General features: G+C 43.1%; 1 protein-coding gene across 6 annotated transcripts in view; it reads left to right on the forward strand.

The window, feature by feature from the left end:
* Positions 1 to 16,480, forward strand: part of DGKB (diacylglycerol kinase beta) — a 323,351-nt gene that overhangs the window by 90,812 nt on the left and 216,059 nt on the right. For 2 of the 6 annotated variants that reach the window (XM_083405385.1, XM_083405390.1), the window contains exon 1: positions 3,080 to 3,272. The exons of 1 other annotated variant lie outside the window; for it this stretch is intronic. The gene's annotated coding sequence lies outside the window, so the exon portion shown is untranslated. Of the gene's footprint in view, positions 1 to 2,884; positions 2,942 to 3,079; positions 3,273 to 3,320; positions 3,498 to 14,735; positions 14,822 to 16,480 lie in introns of those variants that run through there. 3 more of the 6 variants (XM_083405387.1, XM_083405389.1, XM_083405388.1) reach the window with 3 other exon arrangements.

The raw sequence follows: 16,480 nt of genomic DNA on the forward strand, positions 1-16,480 counted from the left end.
GTATCCTACTCCTGACTGACTCATACACCATGGCAGCCACACTTCATCCAACTTGGGCATCTTGAGGGGCTTCCCCCCTCCATTTACCTTCCACTCAGAGTTTGAGAAAAGTGTCAAGAGGCAACAGTCCTGAGTTCTGGTAGCACCAAACACTCTACCTTGTAAGAGTTCCATCCTGAGGCTAACTGAAGCCAGATTGTGTTAAGGCGAGGAAAAAGATCCCTATGTACCATCCTAACAACCAAGAAACAGGATTTTTATGTATTTTATTGAATGGTCTCATCTCGATAAGGAAAGAGACATATGGGGTTGCTGATCAGTGTCTTAGCACCATGGACAGCGATTAGACAACAGCAGGGGTTGTCTATGGTATTATTAATTAAATTAATTAAATTTATATACTGGCCTTCATCCAAGGATCACAGGGCAGTTTACAATATTAAACCACACAAATACATAACATAGTAACAAACAAAAATGAATACCCCCACCAGTTTAAAAGGCCAGATATTGTTCAATTAGCCAAAGGCCTGGGAGAAGAGGAATGTTTTGCCTGGTGCCTAAAGATACATAACGAACATAATGATGAATGCTCCAGGTGAGCCTCCCTGGGGAGAGCATTCCACAAGCTGGGAGCCACCACAAAAAGGCCCACTCTCATGTTGCCACCTTCCATACCTCTTGTGGAGGTGGCACACAAAGAAGGGCTTCAGATGATGATTGCAGGGTCTGGGTTGGTTCATATGGGGTAGGGATATCATCACCTGTTGGATGGCTTACCACCTGTTGTGGAGCTTACTACAATACAGGAGCTTCCCTGAGAAAAGGAGGTGGCCATAAGGTGCAACTCCATGCATCTTGGTGTATATCTCATAGTGTATCTCGTGTTGTGTTGGCAGGGGGGAGCTTCTACCATAAATATATAGCCCCTCAACGGTTGTATTTTCAGTACTGGTTTGGACCCTCAAGTACTTTTTTATAACTTGGTACAAGTAAGCCATAATGCGGCAGGTGGCCTAGTTTTGTCAATGTTGTGCAATTGTTTTCCATATTACCATGATATCTGAGAACAAAATAGAAGCTTTTATCAATGTTCTGTAGTACATTTTAATCAGCTTCTAGAACAGTGTTTAGCTTTCTTAATTTTGTTTAACAAGGCTCTTCATGTCAGAGTGCTTACATTTTTATTTCTAAAAGCATGGTACAGACTTTTTAAATTGGGATGGCAGATATGTGAAACGCTAATCACAGTTAACGAGAATTGCAGAGCATGTAAATAAAAGTGTTTTCCATTTAGACATCTTGATTGCAGATTCCATAAGCCTATTTTGCAGCCTTAAGAATATCTGCGGCAAATGTTTATTTATTTATTTAAGCATCCCATTCATCAGTCCCCAATAACAATCAATTTCCCCTCAAAATAAAAACAGATTAAACATCACAATTCCAGTGAAGCAGGAATCAATAAAGCTGCAAATAAAAGAACTCTAAAAACAAAACAATCATCCCGAAACAGAGAACTAGAGAGTAAAGCATTACAATAATCAATTAATAAAGAAAGCCAAAGGGATAAATTCTATAGAACTAAACCACTGTGTGAAAACCACAGTATAATGAACATCATCTTAAAAGAGAGAGAGAGATTACATATTTTAAAGATGTCGGGGAAAACAAAATGGAGTTTGCTCGATGCTGAAAATACATTTAGGTAGGTGCCAGACTGGACTGTCAGGGGGGAAAGCTAATCACTCTGTGACCAAGAGGGCAGTGTTTGTGTCTGTTTAAGTAATCAGAGGCTTGGTAGGTGCACGCAAAAGGTTTCAAGGACAGTTTGGTGCCCATAGGCACCACGTTGGCAACCCCAAGATTCCCTGCAGCTTCCTAGAGATTGAACTTAGGTGGCCTGCAAGATTCCTTACTCTCCAGTGCTGCTTCCCAGAGTTAGCTCCACTGAACCTAATAAGCCTTTCTTCTGAACAGACATTAGGATTGCACTGGTTATGGAGAACAAGGCTCTCAACTGCTACTAGCCACAATGGTTATACAGTATGTTCTTCCTCCACTGCCAGGGACATTAGGCTTCTGAATGCCAGTCTGCTGGGAACTGCGAGTGGGCAGAGCACTCTTGGGCTCACATCTTGCCTGCTAGGGTTGATCTACTATGAAACGAAGATTAAGCTTCAGGGCCCCTAATCTTGGAGGGGCCCCAGAAGCAAATTTAGTCCATGATGGGTCTCGTTGACCCAATTTGAGTCGCATGACTAACATGCATTTTTTTGTTGCCTAAGGTTGGCAGTTTGAATCCCCGCGACGGGGTGAGCTCCGTTGCTCAGTCCCTGCTCCTGCCAACCTAGCAGTTCAAAAGCACACCAGTGCAAGTAGATAATAGGTACCGCTCCGGCGGGAAGGTAAACGGCGTTTCCGTGCACTGCTCTGGTCCGCCAGAAGCGGCTTAGTCATGCTGGCCTCATGACTTGGAAGCTGTATGCCGGCTCCCTTGGCCAGTAAAGCGAGATGAGCGCCGCAACCCCAGAGTCGGTCATGATTGGACCTAATGGTCAGGGGTCAGCAGCAGAGAAGTTGCAAAGTGTGGTGATCTATCATGGAACAACCCCACTGAAGAAAGGCTAACCCAGACCTCCTTGCTGGTTGCAAAAGGGGGGGCATAACAGTTCAGCCTCCCCCCTCCCAGTATAGGTCTGCTACTGTGCCCTGCTTCCCACACAAGGGTGCCAACTTGAATAAAATATTGGAGGGGGGGGAGGTACACCCTGTCCCAGATAATCACGTGACGCCCCCCTTGAATGCCCATCAACTCAAATATTGGGGGCGGGGGCGGGCAAAGGGACCTCGGCCCCTAGGAGTTGGCTCATATGTTCCCACAGGAGCAGGCGAGCAGGACGCCGGCCTAGACGGCTCCAGACGATTCCATCATCTCCAGGTGAGGAGGCTGCGGCGAGCGCGCGGCGTTTCCTCGCAGCACCTGGCGGAGCAGCAGCAGCGACCATTCGGCGCCTGCCGCCTCCGCCGCCAGGCAGCCGGCAGCCCCTTCTGCGCCGCCCCCGGGAGACCCGGCGGCCACACGGCGCGGGAGACTCCGTGGCCCGCGTCGTCAGCCCTGCTCCGCCGCCTCCGTGTCCTCGCGAGGGAGACGGCGGGCGCGCGGGCGCGGGCACACACACGCTCTCTCGCTGCCCGGAGGAAAAGCGCCTCATAAGGAGCCGAGGCAGCGGGGAGAGGGGAGGAGAGCTACCGCGGCTGGCGGCCAACAGGTAAGGAAGGCAGTGGCGGCTGCGTTTTGGCGCGCTGGGCTGAGCTAGGACTGGAGGCGCCCGCTTGGCTGTTCCCCAGTCCGGCTGCCCCCCAGCCAGGCGGAGGCTGCGGCGGGGCGTCCTGCTCCCTGGACGAGGGCAGCCTGTGGCGCTGCCCCTCATTGGAGGCTTCCTGCGTCGAGGCGAGCAAGTGCCTGCTAAGTAGAACTTGGGGTGCAGATACGTGTATGTATGTATGTATGTATGTATGTATGTGTTTGTTTGTGAGAGAGGGTCGGCGCGCGCGCGCTATGGGCGCGCGAGACTCTGCTGCTGCTGCAAAGCCAGAGCTTGGATGCTTGCTGTGTTTCTGCCTCGTTGGTATTATCTCCTGTCTTCGCCACCCGCGCCCCAAAATAATAACCCGTGCTATCTTGTAATTGAGATGCATGCAATATCCTCGGTCTGCATTGCACCTGCAGCAAGTTAGCAAAATCCCTGCCTGGGTGGCTGGATCGATTGCAGCGTCGGGAGGCTTGGGGACAGCCTTTATTTATGTCTCTGTGTGTATGCGTGGCTGTTTGTTCGGCTTTTGTTTTTTCCCCTTCTTCGGTGTATGCATGTAAACATGCCAAGGGAACCTTAGGAAGAAAGTTGTGGCGAGCAGCCTTGATGCTCTTCCATTCATATCTTCCTAACTTCTGCCTTTTTTTTCCAGCTCAGTGAGTCTACTCTAAATTTATCTGTGACGTTGGGGTGATGTCATACGTGTCATGTTGGTTTATACTGCGTTTATATATGCTGCCTTGGTGATACAAGCAATTTTTTTTTTAATATAAAAAACGTGTTTTGTCTGCAGATAGAAAGTTCTGCAGTGGCTGGTCACTAGAAACTTTACTTCATTTAAGGTGGCAGATTCTCCTCCTCCAAATGACTTGGGGAAATGTGATGCTTGCTCAAAGTTATATGGCTGCTGTGTATGTCAAAGTGAGCCTCACTGGGTTCAGTGGAACTTAGCATAACATAGCACTGGAGCCTAGCATTACAGTCTGCACAATTCAACTTTGATTGTACATTTTCCAGAGGACCTAGGCTATTGGGTGACTAACAAATATATTAAAAAATGGGTCCCACTGAGAATTGGACTGCAGCCCTATACAGACTAATCTAGCAGTGTGTATAAATGAACTCAGTGGAACTTTCAGTCTGAATCAGAAGTATATACATTTATGGAAAATTTGTGTTTTGTGCTAGTAAAAAATAAAAAAAAGAAGGATCCTTATTTAAGACATTTAAATTGTTGGTTTCTAAAAGGTGATGCACCTGCTAGGCTTTCTTTGCACTGTTAAAATTCTGTGAGGTTGAATTCTGTTTTGGTTTTTAAGTGTTCTTGCAACACTAAGAAAACAAACAATGGGTTTGAATTCAGACTAATGCTTTAATCCTGACCCCATTTATCTGAGCGTAAGCCCCATTGAATTCATTTGGTGAGCATGCTTTAGGCTCCGCTGTAAGTAGTCCGATTTGGGGCCCTGTTGACAGTGAAACCTAAGCGCAACAGAGGTAGGGTTTATAGGGTTTACTGTAGCTTTCAGTGTGATTCTATCAGTATTTACTTCAAAGTAAGTCCTGTGGATTTCCCTCAAGCTTATTTCCAAAGAAGTGTACCTACAACTGCTGACCAGGTCTGGTTTTGACTTAATATTTCAGTCATCTTTTAAGTAGAATTTACCTATGAAAACGTGCAATTGGAATGTATTCTGAAACCATGAAGCAGAGGACAGTGCTGTTTCTGAAGGGCAGCACAGAAACAGATTTTCTGCTCATGGGTTCTGGACTGCACTGGTTTTAAGCAACTGGTATTTCTTCTCCTGCCTCCCACACAACTCCACAGTGATGAAATGTGGATGCCTTGATTCCTTCCTTTCTGACGTCTCTGATTATCGCTTTGTTTGGAAGGGATAGTTTAGAGGCCCTCTTCTCCATCCAACTGAAAGGGTGATAAATATTGTATAGCAACTGATTAAAAATACCTTCTACGCCAACTAGATTAAGAACATAGGAACTAGCTTATCCAAACCACTGGTCCATGACCATCTAACTCATTATAGTAGAAAATGACTTGCAGTGACTCTCTGAGATTTTGGATGAGGTCTCTAAGCTGTACCTGGAGAAGCCAGGGGCTGGACCTGGGAACTTTTGCACGCAAAGCAGATATTCCACCACCAGGCTATGGTTCTTACCCTAAAAGAATTAGGTCGGCATTTATCAGTATCTTAAATTATTGTTTAATTACATTTTGTAAAAATGTGATTTTAGATATAGTAAACCCACCTCACAGTGGCCTCAGTTGTGTGTTCTAAAATCAATATCTGCCCAGTATGAGCTTAGAATCATAGAATTGTAGAAGTGGAAGGGATCCTAAGGGTCATCTAGTCCAACCCCCTGCAAAATGGTTATGTGCTTTGCATTTTGTGAAATGCCAGCTCGGAAATTCTGGTGTGCCTAGCCTTCCAAAAATAGCATATGTAAACTGACAGCACCCCTGAGCGATGTTTCTGTTCTTTAAAAAATATTTCTGAGCTTCATAGTGTTGGTGACTCCAAGCACGGGTGATTAAAATGAGGTGCTTATAACATTCCATAGCCAGTATGGAACATATTGTGATAACTCTGTGTGATGCTTAGTTCCTCTTTAAATTGTCTGAAGATTTTATAATTGTGTGCTGTGTTAAACACATGTGCTCCAAGTTAGTAACATACAAGTTTTTAATACAGCTGTGTTTAGCAGCTATTTATTTCTGTGTCATGTTGCTTTAATTAATGCAAATCGGCACACTGTGGTGAAAGGCATCAATATTTCCATAGTCAGTTCACATGAACCAATGCATGTGAAGATTTTTACGCTCTTAGTTCATGCATATAGTGCATTCATTCCCTGATAGAAATGTGTACTGAAATACTTGCCTAGTCAGAAGCAACTAAAACTGTACATTTCTTCATTTACCAGTAATGGCTAACATTGTACAACACTTACATCACAAGCCTATGAATGTCTACTCTGAAGTAAGCTCTGCTGAGTTCAATGGGGTTTACCCCCAGGAAAGTTTGCATCAGATTGTACTGTAGCCTTTAAAATGCAGCCTTCAGCAATACTTTCTGCATATGTTGTCTGAAACAATGGCAGCATCCCAGTATGGCCCTGAACTCTCCTAAGGACATAAGAACAGCCATGCTGGCTCAGACCAAACAGTCATATAGTTCAGCATCCTGTTTCTCAAACACCCTGTTACAACTCTGCCCCAAAAGCAGGATACCAGGACAATAGCACTCTCCTGCTGTTCCCCAATAAGTGGTATTCTAAGGCTTACTCCCTCTGATCCTGGAGGTAGTATATAGTCATCTTGACTGGTATCCAATGATACCATTATCATTCACAATGTTTTCTAATTTCTTTTTAAAGCTATCTAGGTTAAGTATGAATCATAAGGCTTGACGGGACCACAAGGATCATCTAGTCCAACCTCCCTGCAATGCAGGAATCTTTCACCCAATGTGGGGCTCGAACCCACAACCCTGAGATTAAAGAGTCTCATGCTCTGTGGTTGATGGCCACCATCGTATCATGTGGTACTAAACTCCATAGTTGAACTATGCATTGTGTACATGGTATTTCATTTTGTCTGTCCAGCAATTACAGATTCACTGGTTGACCATGGGTTTTTGTGTTATGAGAGAGGGATAATTTTTGTCTCTCTATCTGCTGGCTCCACACCCTGCATAATTCTATTGTTGTTGTTTCCTCCACCCCATTTGCTTGCCTTTTTTCTCAGCTCCAAATGTAACCATGCCCTTTGGAGAGTTCTTTGGTCCTCTAATCACTTTTGGTTGCCCTTTTCTGCCCTTTTCCCAGCTCTATATTCTTTTGAAATGCAATGTCCAGAACACAATACACTGAGTGTGGTCCCAGCATAGATTTGTTGGCCCTTTCCTAATTATCCCCAGTACGAAATTCACCTTTTCCCCCCAGCAGTTGCACACAGGGTTGGCATTTTTATTGTGGTGTTATGTACTGAGTTGAATAGGATCCAAACTGCAGCAGTCTGATTGGTCTTAGAACAATAGGATCCAAAATGCAGCAGTCTGATTGGTCCTAGAACAATAGGATTCAGAATGCAGCAGTCTGATTGGTCCTAGAACAATAGGATTCAGAAGGAAGCAGTCTGATTGGTCCTAGAACAATGCAGCAGTATGATTGGTTGGCAGGAACCACCCAATCATGCTCCAGATATAAGTGAATCCACAACCTGAATGGCTTACAGTAGAATTCCAGAATTAGCCAATCATGTGCAGCCCATTGTGTAAATAATGTATATAAAGCAGATACATTGAGGGGACATTCATTCATTCCTCCTCACCACTATGAGCTGAATAAAGAGCATGAAATCACTTTGCGACTCTGAGTATATTTCAGTGCCCATGAGATGTCTTTCCCGGTTGCTTACAGCAAGCTCAGATCCTATCTATATATATGTAGAGTTTGGATTTTTATTTTTTTATTTTTTTTGGCTCCAGTTTCTCTGTTGACTACTCGGAACAGCATTTGCTGCTTTAATGCTGTTCAATTTTGAAGTAACCTTCTGAAGTTGTTCAAAATCTCTTTCTATTTTCACCACCCTGAATAATTTGGGCTGTGTATGCATTAGCATTTACTCTGCCTCCAGTGTGCTCCCACCATTAGTCTTTGAAGCTGTGAATACAGAGCTGGCCTGCCTATGAGGCAGAGTGAAGCAGCTGCCTCAGGCAGCAGAAGCACAAGATCCAGTGCCCCGTCTGTCCCACCACTTTTGCCAGTGGCGGAACACTCTTTGGGAGCGCTGCTTTGCTGCTCATATTCTCCCCCCCCCCCCCCAATTCTGCGTCAAAGCACTGCAGAATACTCCCCCAGGGGGTATGCTCTGGCATGCAGCCTAAATGGGGTCAGGGCTTGGGGGGCAGGGAGCAGCACATTCAGATAGTGAAGGAGAAAGGGTTGCTTCTGTAGGTACACAAACATGAAATATCCTGTTGTTTCCTGAGAAACACTCCTGTTTGATGCATTTCAAAACAGTTTCCATCCAATTTTAAAATGTATGCCACCTTCACTTAATAGTTTGAGAGATCCATTGCACATGTGCAGATGACAGTGAATGGACAGGCAGCCTCATAAATCTCTCTCTCTCTCTCTGTGTTGCTGGTACAGGGAAACCAAAAGGGTTATAATATTCATTGGGTGAAGACATCCCTGCCTCCTCTCTGGTTTGTACAGCAATATGCAACCGCGGTTTGAGGTGCAGCAGGGAAAAGCAACCTTGCTGTGTTTCAAGCTGCTAATGGGTACCTAGCCTTAGTGTCATTAGTAAGCTTGACCCATCTCCGTGCTCACCCAATCTCATCTCATTTATGAAAAAGTTTGGGAAAGCCAGGGGGTATTCAAAGACAGTTTGTGAAATGAGGGTGTGCCTCTTTAATCAAAATCCCACTGGGCACACCCAAGTTTTTGGACATGCTTGAGGTAGATTTTTACAAAGGTTGTATGCTACCCCCAATCTCTGCCGAGTGGTGCATGTGATTGCAGGGGCCTTCCAGGCGCTCACATGGGGGCTGTGTTCCCTTTGAGAAGCAAGACGCAGCGGAGGCTGTAGTGTCTTTAAGAAATATGGTTTAATTACACATATTTGCGTCTGAGTTTAGATGAAGGGGGTGCAGATATTACAGCATTGTCATCTCAAGAGCAGCTTGTTCTTCATAGCAGCCCAGCACTGGCGACAGAACCATCCTAAGCATCAGTCCTTTGATCCTGCTTCCCAGCCAGCTCTAATTTTATGCCCTTCAGCCCCTGTATTATGTTCTCCCTTTTTGTTCCTTCTCCTTCCCAGAACACCTAGCCAAGCCCAACACCTCCTCTTCTGCCTGCTCACCCCTTTTACTAAGCCTTGAGTCCAAGAGGCAAACTTTCCTGAGTGGCCTGAGGCCCTACCCACCACATTGCCATCCCTTGTTTTGCACAGACCCAAACACCTTTCTTGATGAGTAGATGCCTGGTCATTGTTTCACAGTGACTTATGTTCAATCAGCCCAGCCAGGCTAGTTTGCATAAGCTAAACCCGGGAATTTCCATGGCACAGTTCAGGAGAACTGCAACAGCCTGTATCTTCTCTTCAGTGTTACAAATATGATCTAGATGCTACCACTGATTAATTCCTAACATTCACTAACAGACTCTTGTACCCTGGCTATTGCACTATCCTCTTCTAAAAAAAATAAAGGACAGAAGAAATCAGATTTCTGCAAAGATACATACAGAACAGTTAGTAAGGCATTTGAAAAGAAACCTAGTTTCAGCACAACATTAGATCATTTCCAGGTAATTCCCAGCTCCCCTGGAATTTTTCAGGCTTTCCCCTTGGGGTACACTCTGGTCAATTCAGCATCCTAATACAGCTTACCTATTCACCCACATTGCCCTAATGGTGGTTTTCATAAGCCAGGATGCAAGCCTTGTTGCCAGTTATCTCACCCAAAAGCACTTCTCCATCATCATCATCATCATCATCACAATCATTACTTATCAGAACAATTCCTAAACTCCTGTATCCCAAAGCACTTTTTAAAAACACACACTGGAAAAGCCCCACAATCTCCATCGCTGATCAGTTCTCTGTTCCCCATGTCAAAATGTTTACCTCCAGGGAGGAAGAAAGGGCAGTGGTGGGGTACTCCCATAGATGTATTAAATCCCAGGAAATATGGTGGTAAAAGAAGGTCCACGTTGTCAGGAGTTCAGCCTACCCTTGAGTAGGACCCTGGCAGAGACACATGCCTGACTGGCATGTTCCCTCCCTCCTGGTTGTTTGTTCGGGAGTTTCAAAAGCTTTCTTCTGCACAAACATCACAGCGACCAATGCCAACAGACATTGGCACACTTAGGGATCTGCAGAGTCTTCGCAGCTTTTCGTGACAGACCTCAGCAACTCAGCATTTTGGCTAATCTACTTTATTTACATATAAACACACGGAGCACTGCAACATGGCTCCCTCTCTAGCATCAGACAGCAAAGACAAAGAACAAAGGACAATAGTCCCACTTCACGGAACACAGTAACACAAACATCCTGTCTCCGTCACTTCCCACTCTGTGGAGTCAAAACATATACCGTCATGTGAAAGTCAACAATCCCATGACTGCAATCATGGAGCAGGAATTCTAACACATGTAACATTTGCAATCAAGGAAGGGGCTGCAAAGGAAAACATATGTGGGAATGTCTGCCACCACCTTTCATTTCTCCTTTCCCAAGGTAAGGTTTCTATGCATTTTTGTTTTTTGTTTTTTTGTTTTTTGTTTTTTATATTGGGAAAGGGAGAGGAAATGAATGGAAAAGATCAGGGAGGCTTGATCATTGTGGGCTGTGCTTACCACAATTCAGCTCTCAAGAACTGATTCAAGAGTGCTTGACTGTTATGAGAACTCCTCAATATGTCTTTACACGCCAAGTTTATACCTGATGCCCAAACTTTACATCTGATGTCAGAATTGTTGAGAGGGTCAAAAATGAAGGAGCTGCTGCAAACATCTTTTTAAAAATTATAGCTGTATTTCTGTATACCATATGCTGTTAGAAAAAGGTGTTGCTAGGTTTTCATTTCATAATGTCTGAAGATGAAATGGCATCTGTAAAATAAATAAATTGCTAAGTTGGCAATTGCTCAGATTATTGACTTTTTTGAGTAGTTTCTAATAGATCAATACAAACCAAAGAATTAATGAAGGCATTCCACAAGCAGACAATTTTGTTAGGAGAGAAACAGAGTTGCTTTTTTAATCCATAAAATTGTCTCTGTCCTGCAAATCTATCTAAAATGGTTTTGCAGGACTTATTTATTTATTTCTAAGTAGTATTTTGCAGTTCAGTTTGCGGAGTGCGTACTTAGGTTTAAGATAAAGTTTGTGAGCATTTTTAGTAATGGGTCCATATATATGTAATTACTTTATTCTCTCTCTCTCACTCTCTCTCTCTCTCTCTCTCTCTCTCTCTCACACACACACACACACACACACGATGCTTAATATTTAATTGAGAATAAAAGGGAACTTATTAATAGTTTGTTCTCATTAGTGCTGCTATTCAGTGTCAGTTGTTGGCACATTGTAACTCTCTTTATTATGCTGGACATGAATGTCCCCATTACATTTTTAATTAGAGAAAATCCTGTCCTGTTTGGACAAGTTTAGAGGCCCTGCTTTCATATAGTGTTTTTTTTTTTTTTAAAAAAAAAAAGATCGTTTTCAAAATGTAAGGATCTTATACAGCGTTTTGTAGAAAGTTCTGTAGCTGTGCATTGGCAAGCTTTTTTTTTTTTGGCTTTTAAAATCGGTGCATATTTACTCAGAAGTAAGTCCTACAGATACTTGGAAAAGGTAAGAATAACCACGGTGACCTGCATTTTATCTTTTTCTGCAGGGTTTTTTTGTGTGTTTTTTTAAAGCTGAAATTAGAAACTGCAAATTACATTGCGGGAGGGAGAATCTGTGACTTGCTGTAAATGTACAAGAGTGAATGTGACAAATTTCATTCAGGGTTTCCAGCAGCCCAGACTGTTGTTTTAATATTTCACTTCTACAGCTGTACTGACAGAATGTTGACTACATAAGCAAACTTTGAAATAATTAAAGCTGTTATGTTGACAGCTAAGCAGCCAACGTGATATGTATCCTGTGTCCCTAAAGCTGGTCCTAATATATTTGCGAATATATTATTAAAAATTGGCTTCCAGCATTTTGATACTATGCATTTGTCATAGCTCTCATTCTGTTGCAGAGTCAATGGAACATGGTTTCAAAGAGAGCTGAATCAACACTGTGGCCTGGGTCATGCATCTGGCATCCTTGTGGAATGTATGAGGCTGTTGACAGGCTCATGAGCTGGGGCCCATGTGGAGAGCCATGTGGTTCATGTAAAAAATGAATAATAATGATGCAAACATGCAGATCCAGGGCACCATGTTTCATAAAAACATACTGTTCTAACTAGCCCTGTATTTTGTGATGTTGTACCAATATCACCACAACCCAGGCAAGCACAGAAAGCCTTCTGAACACTTTTTTTAAGGTCTTTCTGGACTTTTTTTTTTAGCACATTGGTTGTGCAATTCTTGTATGAGGCCACAACATCTTTCCTCAAGACAGTTCTCTTGTACTATAAATATCTTACCTTCTGAGCACACAAACAGCAGTATTCTGTTACTGGTAAAAGGTGATCAGTTATCTTCCCCATGGCTGTTCAATCTCTTGTGATCATGGGTATTGTGTGGAAGGAGGTAAGTTAAGGATGTTTGTCAATGAGTGCCCATAACATAACTACAGTAGTGATGAATGACACAACTCCCTCCACCCCCATATCCTTGTTATTTTAGTTGTACATCATCAAGGGATGGGAGTGCTGATTCCATATGAAATACTTACATGATTATTTAACTGCAACCAGGCCACATAGAAGTCACACAGAGAAAACAATAACAGTAACAGTAACAGTAACAGTAATAGTAATAATTTATTACTTATTGCCCAACCATCTGGCTGGGTCTCCCCAGCCACTCTGGGCAGCTTCCAACAGGAGATTAAAAATACATTAAAACAACAGTCATTAAAAAACTTCCCTAAACAGGGCTACCTTCAGACATCTTCTAAATGTCAGATAGTTGTTTATTACTTTGACATCTGATGGAAGGGCGTTCCACAGGGCAGGAGCCACTACTGAGAAGGCCCTCTGCCTGGTTCCCTGTAACTTTGCTTCTCACAGTGAGGGAAGCATCAGAAGGCCCTCAACACTGGACCTCAGTGTCTGGACTGAACAATGGGAGTGGAGATGTTCCTTCAGGTATACTGGACCGAGGCCATTTAGAGCTTTAAAGGTCAGCACCAACACTCTGAATTGTGCTTGGAAACGTACTGGGAGCCAATGTAGGTCTTTCAGGACTGATGTTATGTGGTCTCGGCGGCCGCTCCCAGTCACCAGTCTAGCAGCCACATTCTGGATTAATTGTACTTTCCGGGTCACCTTCAAAGGTAGCATTACAGTAGTCCAAGCGGGAGATAACTAGGGCGTGCGCCACTCTGGTGAGACAGTTCATGGGCAGGTAGAATCTCAGCCTGCGTACCAGATGGAACTGGTAGATGGCTGCCCTGGACACAGAATTGACCTGTGCCTCCATGGACAGCTGTGAGTCCAAAATGACTCCCAGACTGCTAACCTGCTCCTTCAGGGGCACAGTTGTCCCGAATGGGAGTCCCCCACACCTGTCCGCCTCTTGTCCCCCCAAAACAGTACTTCTGTCTTGTAAGGATTCAACCTCAAACTGTTAGCCCCCATCCATCCTCCAACCACCTCCAGGCACTCACACAGGACCTTCTCCGCCTTCACTGGTTCCAATTTGAAAGAGAGGTAGAGCTCTCTTTCTGACTAGAAAGAGAGGTAAAGTGTTTCTTGCCTATGGAAAGTTTATTTTAACAGGAAGAAAACTGCTTGGAGTCTGTTACTTCATGAGTTTTTTATGATACATTGGTATATAAATATATGTATAAATAAATCATAACTCACTGTTACATAGTAAGTGTTTGTGGAATTACAACTTTCCTAAGTCCTGTACACAGTGGCTTGATCCACATTTCTTGGACGAATGCATGGGTTTCTTGCCTATGGAAAGTTTATTTTAACAGGAAGAAAACTGCTTGGAGTCTGTTACTTCATGAGTTTTTTATGATACATTGCTATATAAATATATGTATAAATAAATCATAACTCACTGTTACATAGTAAGTGTTTGTGGAATTACATCTTTCCTAAATCCTGTACACAGTGGCTTGATCCACATTTCTTGGACGAATGCATGGGTTGCAAATTAGTTGTCCACTGGATTTTGCACTTCTTTGAATGCCGTGACAGTTCTTGGCAGTTTAAACAAGCAATTAAATATGTAATTTGAGAGAGAGAAACATATATTTAAGTACATATTTATTTTGTATTACATATGTATATGTATTTTTAAAATCAGAAAGCAAATACTTGTAGGTAAAACCATGCGAAATGAAAACACATATATTATCCATTCCTAAACTGTCTACACAGGAAAGCTAATTCCTTGCTGAGTTTCCTGGCAGAAGGAGAGGGTGTAAGGCCACTTTTCTCCCAAATTCTCTGGGTTAGCTCTCTTCCTAAGGTTCCTTGAGCAGTCAACTCCACCCCCGTGTAACATTACCATTCCCTAATCATCTCTCCTGTTTTATCTGAGAGTAAAATACTCTACTACAGTTCTTATTTTTGCAAAGAAATGGTTGCCATGGGGAAATAGTCAAGGTGCTCTCCTGATCCTTTATTGTATATCACATGAATAGCTTAATGCAGTAGAAAGTGACTAATCCTAGTCAATTTTCTTCTACGCCTAGTGCATAAGAGCTGGAATACAGTCTATGATCTTAACAGTTGCATGTTGGAACTTCTCCTGGATAGCGTCCAGCAGTTTGCATTGAAGGTGAGGGATTACCTGTTTGAGTGCATGTGCAAAATATAATCTGCCTGTTCATACAAAACAGCATGTTAGAGAAGAATTCTAGTTTGGGGTATGAAGGAATAATTTTAATTGGGAGGAAAAGAAAATTTCTAAGCTGACACGGGGTCAATGTCATAAGTGAGCTTGTTTCTATTATATACAGGATTTTTCAAGTGGCATTTCTCTTGAGTTGTGATGACGCAGACTCTGCAACACAGTTTAGAGACAATAGGACTAGCACTTAAAACTCTTTAATTGCAAAGAATAAAAAAACCGTGAAAGTTTACACATCTTTGACAAACAGATCTTTGGCAAACACATGACCATGCCCCCAATACAGACAAAGTTAGTTGTGCTTAAGTCTGAAATGAGTGATGTTTGCCTTTAGGTAAAGGTAAAGGGACCCCTGACCATTAGGTCCAGTCATGAGCGACTCTGGGGTTGTGGCGCTCATCTCACTTTATTGGCCAAGGGAGCTTCCGGGTACAGCTTCCTGGTCATGTGGCCAGCATGACTAAGCCGCTTCTGGCGAACCAGAGCAGCGCATGGAAACGCCATTTACCTTCCCGCTGGAGCGGTACCTATTTATCTACTTTCACTTTGAGGTGCCTCCGAACTGCTAGGTTTTCAGGAGCAGGGACCAAGCAATGGGAGCTCACCCCGTCGCAGGGATTCGAACTGCCGACCTTCTGATCGGCAAGTCCTAGGCTCTGTGGTTTAACCACAGCGCCACCTGCATCCCATGGATATTTGCCTTTACCCTCTTTTAATTGAGCCATGCCTTTTTAGATATGTTCTAGAGCAAGTGAGTATCGCCCCACCTTAAATCACAGTCCCATAGTGTCTGGCCTGAAGTAAGTCCCATTGAATTCAGTGGATATAGGGCTGAAGCCCTCATCAGTTTGTTTTAGCTTTGTGACATTTTAACTGTCCATCATTAAATGTTCCATATTGCGCCAAAGGCTGGAAGCACAAAATCCCATATTGGTCTTGCAGACGCTACTAAGGCATCACTTGAAATTATCATGATGGATCAGTATGAATTTCTTTCCTGGTTAATATTGCTCAAGATACCATTACCGTTTGGTGAGCTTTTCTTGTCTCTGTGATGAGAAAAATAAACTTGACGGATGATCCAGTATTTGAAATGCACAAGATTGAATTCTTACTTCAGCGTGGATGAACGTAAGGTCACAGGCATGCTTTTTGTCATTGACAACACAGGAACAAAATCTGAAAGCTTTCCAAACAGAATTTTGTGGCTCTTAAAATTGCAGTGATAATTCTTTTAGACTAAAATATTCCTGATGGTCACATGCAAAATAGACATATAAATGAAAAATGGTGAATATAATCAGGATATAATAGCAGTATGCATCTATGGGAATTGTTATCTTTTCTATATTCAAAGTTTAGACACTTAACAAGTGATTAAAGTTTTAAATTAGAACCAGCTATTAACAGTGACTGCATTTTTACATGTTCTACATTTGTTTTGACAAGGGGTTGTTGCATAACTGTGATAGGGTAGTCCATGTAAAAGGAATGAAACTCGGGGATTAAGAGAGTGTTCTTATTTTTGCATTCCCCACCCCACCCTGCAAGATAGATGAGTTCCCCAAATATATGCTGCATGTACTG

Source organism: Podarcis tiliguerta (genome assembly GCF_965153285.1).
Source record: "Podarcis tiliguerta genome assembly, chromosome: 12".
Lineage (NCBI taxonomy): Eukaryota > Metazoa > Chordata > Lepidosauria > Squamata > Lacertidae > Podarcis > Podarcis tiliguerta.